We start from the raw sequence: 12,049 nt of genomic DNA, 5'->3' as shown, positions 1-12,049 counted from the left end.
TACTAATAATTACTGAATTAACTTTCTCTTTACCTGCATACCCATTGGACGACCAATCAAATTTATAATGAAGCAATAGAAGGTGAACAGCAATTCACTTACTTAGTAGTTATCTGGGTGGGTTTCATCAAAATATTGTGTACTCACAATATGCCATGCACTTTATTAGATGCAAGCATGCTATAACCCAGTCATTTTATTTCATTATTGAGTAATTCAAATTGTGAGAGCAGTTTATGTAGGACACTATACTAATGCAATGAAAATTTTGATAAGAGTAACTGTGATTTCCCTAAGAAAATTGAAACAGAAAATGAAAATTATATGAGTATGTATATAACTTACAGAATATCAACAATATAGGCTCAACACACTAAATTACGATTCTTTGAAATGGGAAACCAGGGACACAAGTGATAGTGAGCTAAATCAGAAAACAATGAAGAAGAAAGGGTATTTTGTGATTATTAGAGCAAGCATTCTTAGTAAGTCTAGCATATGCTCAATTTAGAGCTGGAATGAAGATTGTGAGCAGGAAGTGGTGACTTGCAAAATTTTTCCCTTTCCCAATCTCCCTAAGCTGCAGCAATTTTCCTTGTAAGACTCGAATCCTGTACTACATAATTTAGCTCAATTCTGCATGGCTTGCTAATTGTATTGAGACTATTGATTCTTTATATACCCCATTATATCCTTGAGGACAGGAAACTGTCCACAGCAGTTTTTTATATTTTCAGTCTTTCACATAGTATTGTGGGTTCATCTATGATCATTTTGCTTAATGTGGAAGGGCATTTTGAGAGGCCACACTTCACACTTGCCAGTGTTCAAGGATCACTCTTGTTGGGGTTCAGGGAATCATATATGATTCTGGAGATGGAACCTGGGGTGGATGCAGTATGAAAAACAAAAACAAGAACCTGACCCCCTGTACTATCTCTAGCCCACCGTTTCTTTCCTATTGGAATCTATGTGCTTATGTTTCACTGTCCTGCAGTAAAATTAAAGGTACTACAGTATAAATATAACATATAATATAAATATAACATAAAAGGTTTAAACCTTGAGCTGGGGAGATAGTAGAACAGGTAAAATGATTGTGTTGCACATCCCTGCCCCCAGCCCTATCCCAGATATCCCAGATGGTCCCCTGAATTACTCCAGAAATGATCTCTGAACACAGAGGCAGAACTAAGGCCTGTAGTGTTTTGTGTGGCAAAAATAAATTAAAAAATAAAAAGTCCTCATCACAGTCATCCCGATAGTGACCAAATTATACATGACCTTGATGAACCATTTTCCAAGAGTAATACCTCTTACCTAAATGTGGTGAAAAATAATAGATTGCTTAATAATGAGAAGATGAACTAAAATGTGTAAGTAAATGGCAGGTTTTCCAGTGGGATTTTAAATGGTAAACGAAATCCAACAAAAGTCAAAGCCAGTGAATTATAAGGAAAAATACTAGCAAGCATCCATTTCAGTTTGTAGAAGGAGACTACAGTGACTGTTGTGTGTACCAGAGTAATTGGCTCAACCAAGAACCGTGTGAATGCTTATAGTGGACTTTTCTCCTAATCGAACACATTAGAAGTGTGGAGCAGTATTTTATTTTCATTTTTTGTAAGGCAAGATTTTCTATTGAATCAAACTTACTTAGAAAGGTGTGGTAGAGAAGGGGCATTAGAGAAGGGAAGGAATAACTATTCAAAAAAAGAATCTGGGCTTCTCTAGAAGGGAATAGACAAACAAATGAGATACTTATTCAAGAGATACCACAGACTTGGAGAAGGGAAGGAATATCTATTCAAAAAAAGAATCTGAGCTTCTCTAGAAGGAACAGACAAGTGAGATACTTATTCGAGTGATACCACAGACTTGGAGAGCAATCCCAAAGAAATATGTCAGTACAATTTTCCAAGATGTAAAAGCTTGGTTCTCTTTCCTCTTCATTAGCCTCAACTCATTAATTTTGGCTTGGGTTATGAACATGAAATAAATATTTTCCATGAGCTCAGAGGTGTGTTAAGCTCTGGGAATTTCACATGGGATATTTATTGCTTAGGAAGTTTTCCGAAGGTGGCAGACATAAGTAAGTCTAAAGCAATGAGTGAAGCAGTTTGGTATAAAAGCACTGAAACCAGGGTCATGAATTCCAAATTTTCTTTCAAATCCAAAGTGTACTTCTAACTTGAGAAATATCGTTTATTAAGGTTCAGGGTGATTTTTTTATTTTATAAAAATGTATTTTTTTCCTTTTGTTACATTAGGTAATTATAAAGTCCAAGAAAACTAATAATATTTTAAAACATTTTGTAAAAATTAAACTGGTTAAAAAATGTATGTTGGGGGCCAGAGCGATAGCACAGCAGTAGGGTGTTTGCCTTACACATGATCAACACTGGATGGAACCCTGTTCGATTTCCAACATCCCATATGGTCCCCTGAGCCTGCCAGGAGTGACTTCTGAGTGCAGAGCCAGGAGTAACCCCTGAGTGCTGCTGGGCATGACCTCAAAATCCAAAAAAAGTATCTTGGGGACTGGAGCAATATCACAGTGGGTAGGGTACATGCCTTGTGTGCAGCTGATTCTAACCGTAGCTTCCCTTATGGTCCTCTGAGCCCATCAGGATTGATTCCTGAGCTCAGGGCCAGGAGTAACCTTTGAGCACTTTCAAGTGTGGCCCAAAATCCAAATATAAAGCATATTCTGGGGCCAGAAACATAGAACATGAGTTAAAGTTCTTGCTTTGCACACAGACCCTGGTTTGGTTTGCAACTGCATATGGCCCCTGAGTAATACCAGGGATGATCTTTGAGCCCCAAATCAGGAGTAATTTCTTTTTTTTTTTTTTTTTTTTATAATTTTTTTATTTTGAATTATGAGAACAAAAGATGCAAAGAAAGAGGATAAGGTAAAGTTACAGTGGAAGGACAATCACCCATAACATAATTATCAGAAGAAGTCCCCTTGCTGATATCTTTTTTTTTTTTTTTTTAATTTTTTTTTTATTTAAACACCTTGATTACATACATGATTGTGTTTGGGTTTCAGTCATAAAAGGAACACCACCCATCACCAGTGCAACATTCCCATCAACCAAGTCCCAAATCACCCTCCTCCCCACCCAACCCCCGCCTGTACCCTAAACAGGCTCTACATTTCCCTCATACATTCTCAATATTAGGACAGTTCAAAATGTAGTTATTTCTCTAACTAAACTCATCACTCTTTGTGGTGAGCTTCCTGAGGTGAGCTGGAACTTCCAGCTCTTTTCACTTTTGTGTCTGAAAATTATTATTACAAGGGTGTCTTTCATTTTTCTTAAAACCCATAGATGAGTGAGACCATTCTGCGTTTTTCTCTCTCTCTCTGACTTATTTCACTCAGCATAATAGATTCCATGTACATCCATGTATAGGAAAATTTCATGACTTCATCTCTCCTGACAGCTGCATAATATTCCATTGTGTATATGTACCACAGTTTCTTTAGCCATTCATCTGTTGAAGGGCATCTTGGTTGTTTCCAGAGTCTTGCTATGGTAAATAGAGCTGCAATGAATATAGGTGTAAGGAAGGGGTTTTTGTATTGTATTTTTGTGTTCCTAGGGTATATTCCTAGGAGTGGTATAGCTGGATCGTATGGGAGCTCGATTTCCAGTTTTTGGAGGAATCTCCATATCGCTTTCCATAAAGGTTGAACTAGACAGCATTCCCACCAGCAGTGGATAAGAGTTCCTTTCTCTCCACATCCCCGCCAACACTGTTTATTCTCATTCTTTGTGATGTGTGCCATTCTCTGGGGTGTGAGGTGGTATCTCATCGTTGTTTTGATTTGCATCTCCCTGATGATTAGTGATGTGGAACATTTTTTCATGTGTCTTTTGGCCATGCGTATTTCTTCTTTGTCAAAGTGTCTGTTCATTTCTTCTCCCCATTTTTTGATGGGGTTAGATGTTTTTTTCTTGTAAAGTTCTGTCAGTGCCTTGTATATTTTGGAGATTAGCCCCTTATCTGATGGGTATTGGGTGAATAGTTTCTCCCACTCAGTGGGTGGCTCTTGTATCCTGGGCACTATTTCCTTTGAGGTGCAGAAGCTTCTCAGCTTAATATATTCCCATCTGTTAATCTCTGCTTTCACTTGCTTGGAGAGTGCAGTTTCCTCCTTGAAGATGCCTGTAATGTCCTGTAGTGTTTTGCCTATGTGCTGTTCTATATATCTTATGGTTTTGGGGCTGATATCGAGGTCTTTAATCCATTTGGATTTTACCTTTGTACATGATGTTAGCTGGGGGTCTAAGTTTAATTTTTTGCAAGTGGCTATCCAATTGTGCCAACACCACTTGTTGAAGAGGCTTTCCCTGCTCCATTTAGGATTTCCTGCTCCTTTATCAAAAATTAGATGGTTGTATCTCTGGGGAACATTTTCTGAGTATTCAAGCCTATTCCACTGATCTGAGGACCTATCCTTATTCCAATACCATGCTGTTTTGATAACTGTTGCTTTGTAGTACAGTTTAAAGTTGGGAAGAGTAATTCCTCCCATATTCTTTTTCCCAATGATTGCTTTAGCTATTCGAGGGTGTTTATTGTTCCAAATGAATTTCAAAAGTGTCTGATCCACTTCTTTGAAGAATGTCATGGGTATCTTTAGAGGGATGGCATTAAATCTGTATAATGCCTTGGGGAGTATTGACATTTTGATGATGTTAATCCTGCCAATCCATGAGCAGGGTATGCGTTTCCATTTCCGTGTGTCCTCTCTTATTTCTTGGAGCAGAGTTTTATAGTTTTCTTTGTATAGGTCCTTCACATATTTAGTCAAGTTGATTCCAAGATATTTGAGTTTGTGTGGTACTATTGTGAATGGGGTTGTTTTCTTAATGTCCATTTCTTCTTTATTACTGTTGGTGTATAGAAAGGCCATTGATTTTTGTGTGTTAATTTTGTAGCCTGCCACCTTGCTATATGAGTCTATTGTTTCTAGAAGCTTTTTGATAGAGTCTTTAGGGTTTTCTAAGTAGAGTATCATGTCATCTGCAAACAGTGAGAGCTTGACTTCTTCCTTTCCTATCTGGATTCCCTTGATATCCTTTTCTTGCCTAATCGCTATAGCAAGTACTTCCAGTGCTATGTTGAATAGGAGTGGTGAGAGAGGACAGCCTTGTCTTGTGCCAGAATTTAGAGGGAAGGCTTTCAGTTTTTCTCCATTGAGGATAATATTTGCCACTGGCTTGTGGTAGATGGCCTTCACTATATTGAGAAAGGTTCCCTCCATTCCCATCTTGCTGAGAGTTTTGATCAAGAATGGGTGTTGGACCTTATCAAATGCTTTCTCTGCATCTATTGATATGATCATGTGGTTTTTATTTTTCTTGTTATTGATGTTGTGTATTATGTTGATAGATTTACGGATGTTAAACCAGCCTTGCATTCCTGGGATGAAACCTACTTGATCGTAGTGGATGATCTTCTTAATGAGGCATTGAATCCTATTTGCCAGGATTTTGTTGAGGATCTTTGCATCTGCATTCATCAGTGATATTGGTCTGTAATTTTCTTTTTTGGTAGCGTCTCTGTCTGGTTTAGGTATCAAGGTGATGTTGGCTTCATAAAAGCTATTTGGAAGTGTTTCTGTTTGTTCAATTTCATGAAAGAGTCTTGCCAAGATTGGCAGTAGTTCCTCTTGGAAAGTTTGATAGAATTCATTAGTGAATCCATCTGGACCTGGGCTTTTGTTTTTCGGCAGACATTTGATTACTGTTTTAATTTCATCAATGGTGATGGGGGTGTTTAGATATGCTACATCCTCTTCCTTCAACCGTGGAAGATTATAAGAGTCCAAGAATTTATCCATTTCTTCCAGGTTCTCATTTTTAGTGGCGTAGAGTTTTTCAAAGTAGTTTCTGATTACCCTTTGAATCTCTGTCATATCAGTAGTGATCTCTCCTTTTTCATTCCTGATACGAGTTATCAAGTTTCTCTCTCTCTCTTTCTTTGTTAGGTTTGCCAGTGGTCTATCAATCTTGTTTATTTTTTCAAAGAACCAACTTCTGCTTTCGTTGATCTTTCGGATTGTTTTTTGAGTTTCCACTTCGTTGATTTCTGCTCTCAGCTTTGTTATTTCCTTCTGTCTTCCTGTTCTTGGGTCCTTTTGTTGAGCATTTTCTAGTTCTATTAGCTGTGTCATTAAGCTACTCAGGTAAGCTCCTTCTTCCTTCCTGATGTGTGCTTGCAAAGCTATAAATTTTCCTCTCAGTACTGCTTTTGCTGTGTCCCATAAGTTCTGAGAGTTTGTGTCTTTATTGTCATTTGTTTCCAGGAACCTTTTTATTTCCTCCTTGATTTCATCTCGGACCCACTGGTTATTGAGAATGAGGCTGTTTAACTTCCAGGTGTTAAAGTGTTTCTTCTGAGTCCCTTTGGAGTTCACAAATAATTTCAGAGCCTTGTGGTCAGCGAAGGTAGTCTGCAAAATTTCTATCCTCTTGATCTTATGGAGGTATGTTTTATGTGCCAGCATGTAGTCTATCCTGGAGAATGTCCCATGTACATTGGAGAAGAATGTGTATCCAGGTTTCTGGGGATGGAGTGTCCTATATATATCCACTAGGCCTCTTTCTTCCATTTCTCTCCTCAGGTCTAGTATATTCTTGTTGGGTTTCAGTCTGGTTGACCTGTCCAGTGTTGACAAAGCCGTGTTTAGGTCCCCCACAATTATTGTGTTGTTGTTGATATTATTTTTCAGATTTGTCAGCAGTTGTATTAAATATTTTGCTGGCCCCTCATTCGGTGCATATATGTTTAGGAGAGTGAATTCTTCCTGCTCTACGTACCCCTTGATTAATATAAAATGTCCGTCTTTGTCCCTTACAACCTTCCTGAGTATAAAGTTTGCATTATCTGATATTAGTATGGCCACTCCAGCTTTTTTATGGGTGTTGTTTGCTTGGATAACTTTTCTCCAGCCTTTTATTTTGAGTCTATGTTTGTTCTGACTATTCAGGTGCGTTTCTTGTAGGCAGCAGAAGGTTGGATTGAGTTTTTTGATCCATTTAGCCACTCTGTGTCTCTTAACTGGTGCATTTAGTCCATTGACGTTGAGAGAAAGAATTGTCCTGGGATTTAACGCCATCTTTATTTCAAAATTTGGTGTGTCTTTTGGGTAGTCTTGTCTTAGATTAGGTCTTTCAGTTTTTCTCTTAAGACTGGTTTTGTGTCTGTGAAGTTTCTGAGCTGTTTTTTGTCTGTGAAACCATGTATTCTTCCATCAAACCGGAAAGTGAGTTTTGCTGGGTATAGTATTCTGGGTGAAGCATTCATTTCATTCAGTCTTGTCACAATATCCCACCACTGCTTTCTGGCATTGAGCGTTTCTGGTGACAGGTCTGCTGTAAATCTCAGGGAAGCTTGCTTGAACATGATTTCCCCTTTTGATCTTGCTGTTTTCAGAATTCTGTCTCTATCTGTGGGATTTGTCATTGTGACTAGGATGTGTCTTGGGGTGGTTTTTCTGGGGTCTCTTTTGGTTGGTACTCTTCGGGCATGCAGGATTTGATCACATATATTCTTTAGCTCTGGGAGTTTCTCTTTAATGATGTTCTTGACCATTGATTCTTCCTGGAAATTTTCTTCCTGGGTCTCTGGGACTCCAATGATTCTTAAGTTGTTTCTGTTGATCTTATCATAGACTTCTATTTTCGTCTGTTCCCATTCTTTGACTAATTTTTCCATTGTCTGCTCATTTGCTTTAAGTTTTTTGTCCAATCTCTCCTGCTGTATGGAATTGTTATGTATCTCATCTTCCACAGCACCAAGTCTATTCTCAGCTTCTGATACCCTGTCCCAGAGCTTATCCATTTTGTCATTCACTTCGTTTACTGAGTTTTTCAGGCCTGTTAGTTGACATGTTATTTCAGTTTGGAGTTTTGTCATTTCTGCCTTCATATTTTCTTGGTTCTTATTAGTGTTCTGTTCAACTCGATCCATGGTTTCTTGGAGTCTGTTGAGCACCTTCCATATTGCTAGTCTAAAGTCCTTATCTGAGAGGTTGATTAGTTGTTCAGTCATTATCTGGTCCTCAGAATTGTCATCTTCATTCTCTATGTCTGATGCTGGCCTGCGCTGTTTCCCCATTGTCACATTTGTATTGTGGGTTTTTCTACGTGTTGTAGTGGTATTCATTGTCTATATGATGTAGGCAGCACACTCCTCTGGCTCCTCCCTTTCTGGATGGGCTGACTTGCCTCTAAGGGAGGGGAGTCCTCCGTGGATGAAGCCTCACACTGGGTCAAATCTTAGGCCCGAGCATGTAACAGAGAAGACAGTCCAGAGAGAAATGTTTGCTTCTGTGATATAGCGCCGTTCTTAGTGTGATTTTTCCTTCTTGTTGCAATGGAGTTCTTTCCTTAGAAAGAGTGCACGGCCGCGTAGCGAAGCGGAGCGGCCGTGCTCCTCTGAGCCTCTTTTTGCCCCACTCGCAAGAGTTTCACGCAAGAGGACAGTAGACAGACATAGACAGGTCACACTCACAGTCTTTCACAGCTGAGCCCCACTGGGCCGGTGTACTTTCGCGGATTTTCCCCGCCTGGTGTCACACACAGGGAGCCAGCTTTTGCAAAGGATAGCCGGTTTTTATGCTCTGAAGTCCCTCCCTGAAAATGGCGTCTGGGCGAGCGAGGTTTCTGGAGGCTCTTTTTGCCCCACTCGCAAGAGTTTCACGCAAGAGGACAGTAGACAGACATAGACAGGTCACACTCACAGTCTTTCACAGCTGAGCCCCACTGGGCCGGTGTACTTTCGCGGATTTTCCCCGCCTGGTGTCACACACAGGGAGCCAGCTTTTGCAAAGGATAGCCGGTTTTTATGCTCTGAAGTCCCTCCCTGAAAATGGCGTCTGGGCGAGCGAGGTTTCTGGAGGCTCTTTTTGCCCCACTCGCAAGAGTTTCACGCAAGAGGACAGTAGACAGACATAGACAGGTCACACTCACAGTCTTTCACAGCTGAGCCCCACTGGGCCGGTGTACTTTCGCGGATTTTCCCCGCCTGGTGTCACACACAGGGAGCCAGCTTTTGCAAAGGATAGCCGGTTTTTTATGCTCTGAAGTCCCTCCCTGAAAATGGCGTCTGGGCGAGCGAGGTTTCTGGAGGCTCTTTTTGCCCCACTCGCAAGAGTTTCACGCAAGAGGACAGTAGACAGACATAGACAGGTCACACTCACAGTCTTTCACAGCTGAGCCCCACTGGGCCGGTGTACTTTCGCGGATTTTCCCCGCCTGGTGTCACACACAGGGAGCCAGCTTTTGCAAAGGATAGCCGGTTTTTATGCTCTGAAGTCCCTCCCTGAAAATCCAGGAGTAATTTCTAAGCACAATTGTATACTGCCCAAACATTTCCCTTCACTGCAAAATATAATATTTAAAATTAGTATGTTGTTTATTTCTTCCTTTAGATTTTCTTTTTTCTTTTTTCTTTTTTCTTTTCATTTGTTTATAATAGTCTATGTTGGGAGGAAACATTTTGGGGGAGAATTTAGGCCATAATTGGTACTGCTCAGGAGTTACTTCTGGCTCTGCATTGAGAAATGTGGATAGAAGCCAGGTTGGCAGTATGCAAGGCAAATGTTCTACCTACTATAAGGCTCTTTCTACCCCCCCACAGCATGGATACATTTTATTCATGGTTTATGGGGAACCAAATTCCTGAATCAAAGAGATGTATTACTTACACAAATAGATATCAACCTCATTCCAAATTGTAAAGGCTTTTATTAATATCTAGTCATTCTATAAACATAAAGTGATTTTATGGTGTTACACTAAGGAACAAATTACCTTTCTTCTTAGTTTTTATATCAGTTGTATAAATAATTTCACAATTAATTTTTTTACCAAGACAAAATCTGACTTTACCATCTTAAGGTAGAAAAAGTCAACTGACCTTGGCTTTTCAGTTTCTACCAAGAAATTCATACTTTCTAATAAGTATGAATTTGAAAAACAGCAGTTGTTCTATCTCTATGTCATGCATTTTCCTTAATTGAAATTGACATTCTATAGAAGAATTTTATGCTTGCATCATTTTCTGAAATTCCATAAAGATGAAAACGAGAAGTATTTTTTTTTACCTTTGTGTAGGTAGAAAGTTCTTTCCTGGACTGACAAAATTTACAACATAAAGGATAACTTATATGCTGTCTTTGTGAGAGACTAAATAATTGGTACTTTTTGGGTCATTGGAGCTACCATCTTCATTCTCTAAACATGGAGGAGGGCCTGCTTTGTTTCCCCATTGTCATGGTTGTAGTGTCATATTTTATATGTCATGTGCCTTTAACCCTAAACATTTGTCATAGTGACTTGACTTAGACATTAGTCAATCAGACATTGACTGTTCACATCTGAACCATGAATCTCATCTTTGGAACTGGAACGGTTTTCTGCACCAGCACCAGGAAGCAAACTTCTGTCTGGGAAAGCCCGAATGCTGCCCTCCACCTACTTGCTCCAAGATGGGTTCATATTGACACTCTGATGACTTGGAAACAGCAACAATGTGCTTTTAGGAAGGGTTTCCCTGCCTCACTACCTAATGGTGAGAAGAAACCAGGAGATGCTCTGTGATACCCTGAATTTGACGTAGGGTCTATGTAAAAACTAAGATATCTAATTAATGAAGCCTTACTGCAACAACTGTGATTGAGGAGAACTTTTCCTGGAATCATGTAAAACAACGACAACTCACTATGCCTGGAGCCTGTAGTTGGTCCTATGGCACAATACTTCATGGACACCCTGTTTTTAGGCTAAATATTTTTTCATTATATTTTTTCCCAACTTTTGCTACACCTATGCAAAATCTGCCACACCCTTTTTATCTTTTAGATAAGGGCTTCTGCCTTTTTCATAGATCCTTGGGACATGAATTACTTTTTTTAACCTCATATTTCTGCATTTATTCTATAAAATTAAGAAGGGGGAATAAAAAGGATGGAGGCCAGGGCTGAGAGGTGTCAGGTACATTGGTGGACAAAATAAGGGTAGAACTAAATATCTAAGCCAATGTCAACAACAATATAATGAAGAGACTCAAACTATATAATAATCTAAACTTAAAGTGGGTCTATCATACTGGGGTGGTAGTATAGGATGCAATCTAGGAACATTGGGGGAGGGAGATCAATACTGATGGTGGGATTTTCCCTGATTAATTGTATGTCTGAAGTCCAACTATGGAGGACCTTATAAATTACCATGGTTGAAATAAAATTTAAAAAAAGAATATGATCACATTTTATGTATAGAAAAAGTTCAAGGACAAGAGCTTAAAATTACTGGCTTGAAACATAGTCATGAAAGAAAAAAATCTACTCTTTAAAAAAAAACAGTTTGTCATTATTTTCAGTATCTCCAAATTGCCAGTTTGGGTCAGTTATTTATTCACATATTGATAGTTTAATATTTATATCTTCATTGAAGTGTCAACAATTCCTTTATCATCATAATTATTACTATTTACCAACAAAGATTATATACAAAGCCCTCATCTGGGTACAACTGCCTTTGACCAGCACTGTGAAACTTACATATTTATGATACAGAAACTGTGTATCCTTCACACACACACACAAAGATAAAACACATAAATAAGCATCAGCAAGTTAGAAGAAGCAGTGTACTGTATTTGAAATAAACAAAGCATTCTTTATACTAGAAACAAAGCAAAATGAAACAAAAAGCCCTTTTATGTAGAAAAGATCAGTTCTCTCAGAATCTACTTTGAGTTACATAAAACTATTCATCAGACAGCAGATTCAACACATCTTGGCTCTGATAAGGTATTTCTCTTGAATAATCTCTCACCCTTCCAAGTAAATTTCAATGCCAGTTTTCTCTATTTTTGTCATTATCAGTCAGGTTGAGGCGAGAATTATTCTGGTCAATACATTTCACAGTAATTAAGAACTTCCTCATGTACCAAAAACGAAACCATCATGTAGAGGTATAGAAATACAAAAATCATGGAAATATGTGTTCTCTTCATAGTT

This window comes from Suncus etruscus, chromosome X, assembly GCF_024139225.1.
Source record: "Suncus etruscus isolate mSunEtr1 chromosome X, mSunEtr1.pri.cur, whole genome shotgun sequence".
In the NCBI taxonomy this organism is placed as follows: domain Eukaryota; kingdom Metazoa; phylum Chordata; class Mammalia; order Eulipotyphla; family Soricidae; genus Suncus; species Suncus etruscus.
The sequence above is the reverse complement of the archived record's forward strand: the minus strand, read 5'-3'. Positions refer to the sequence as shown.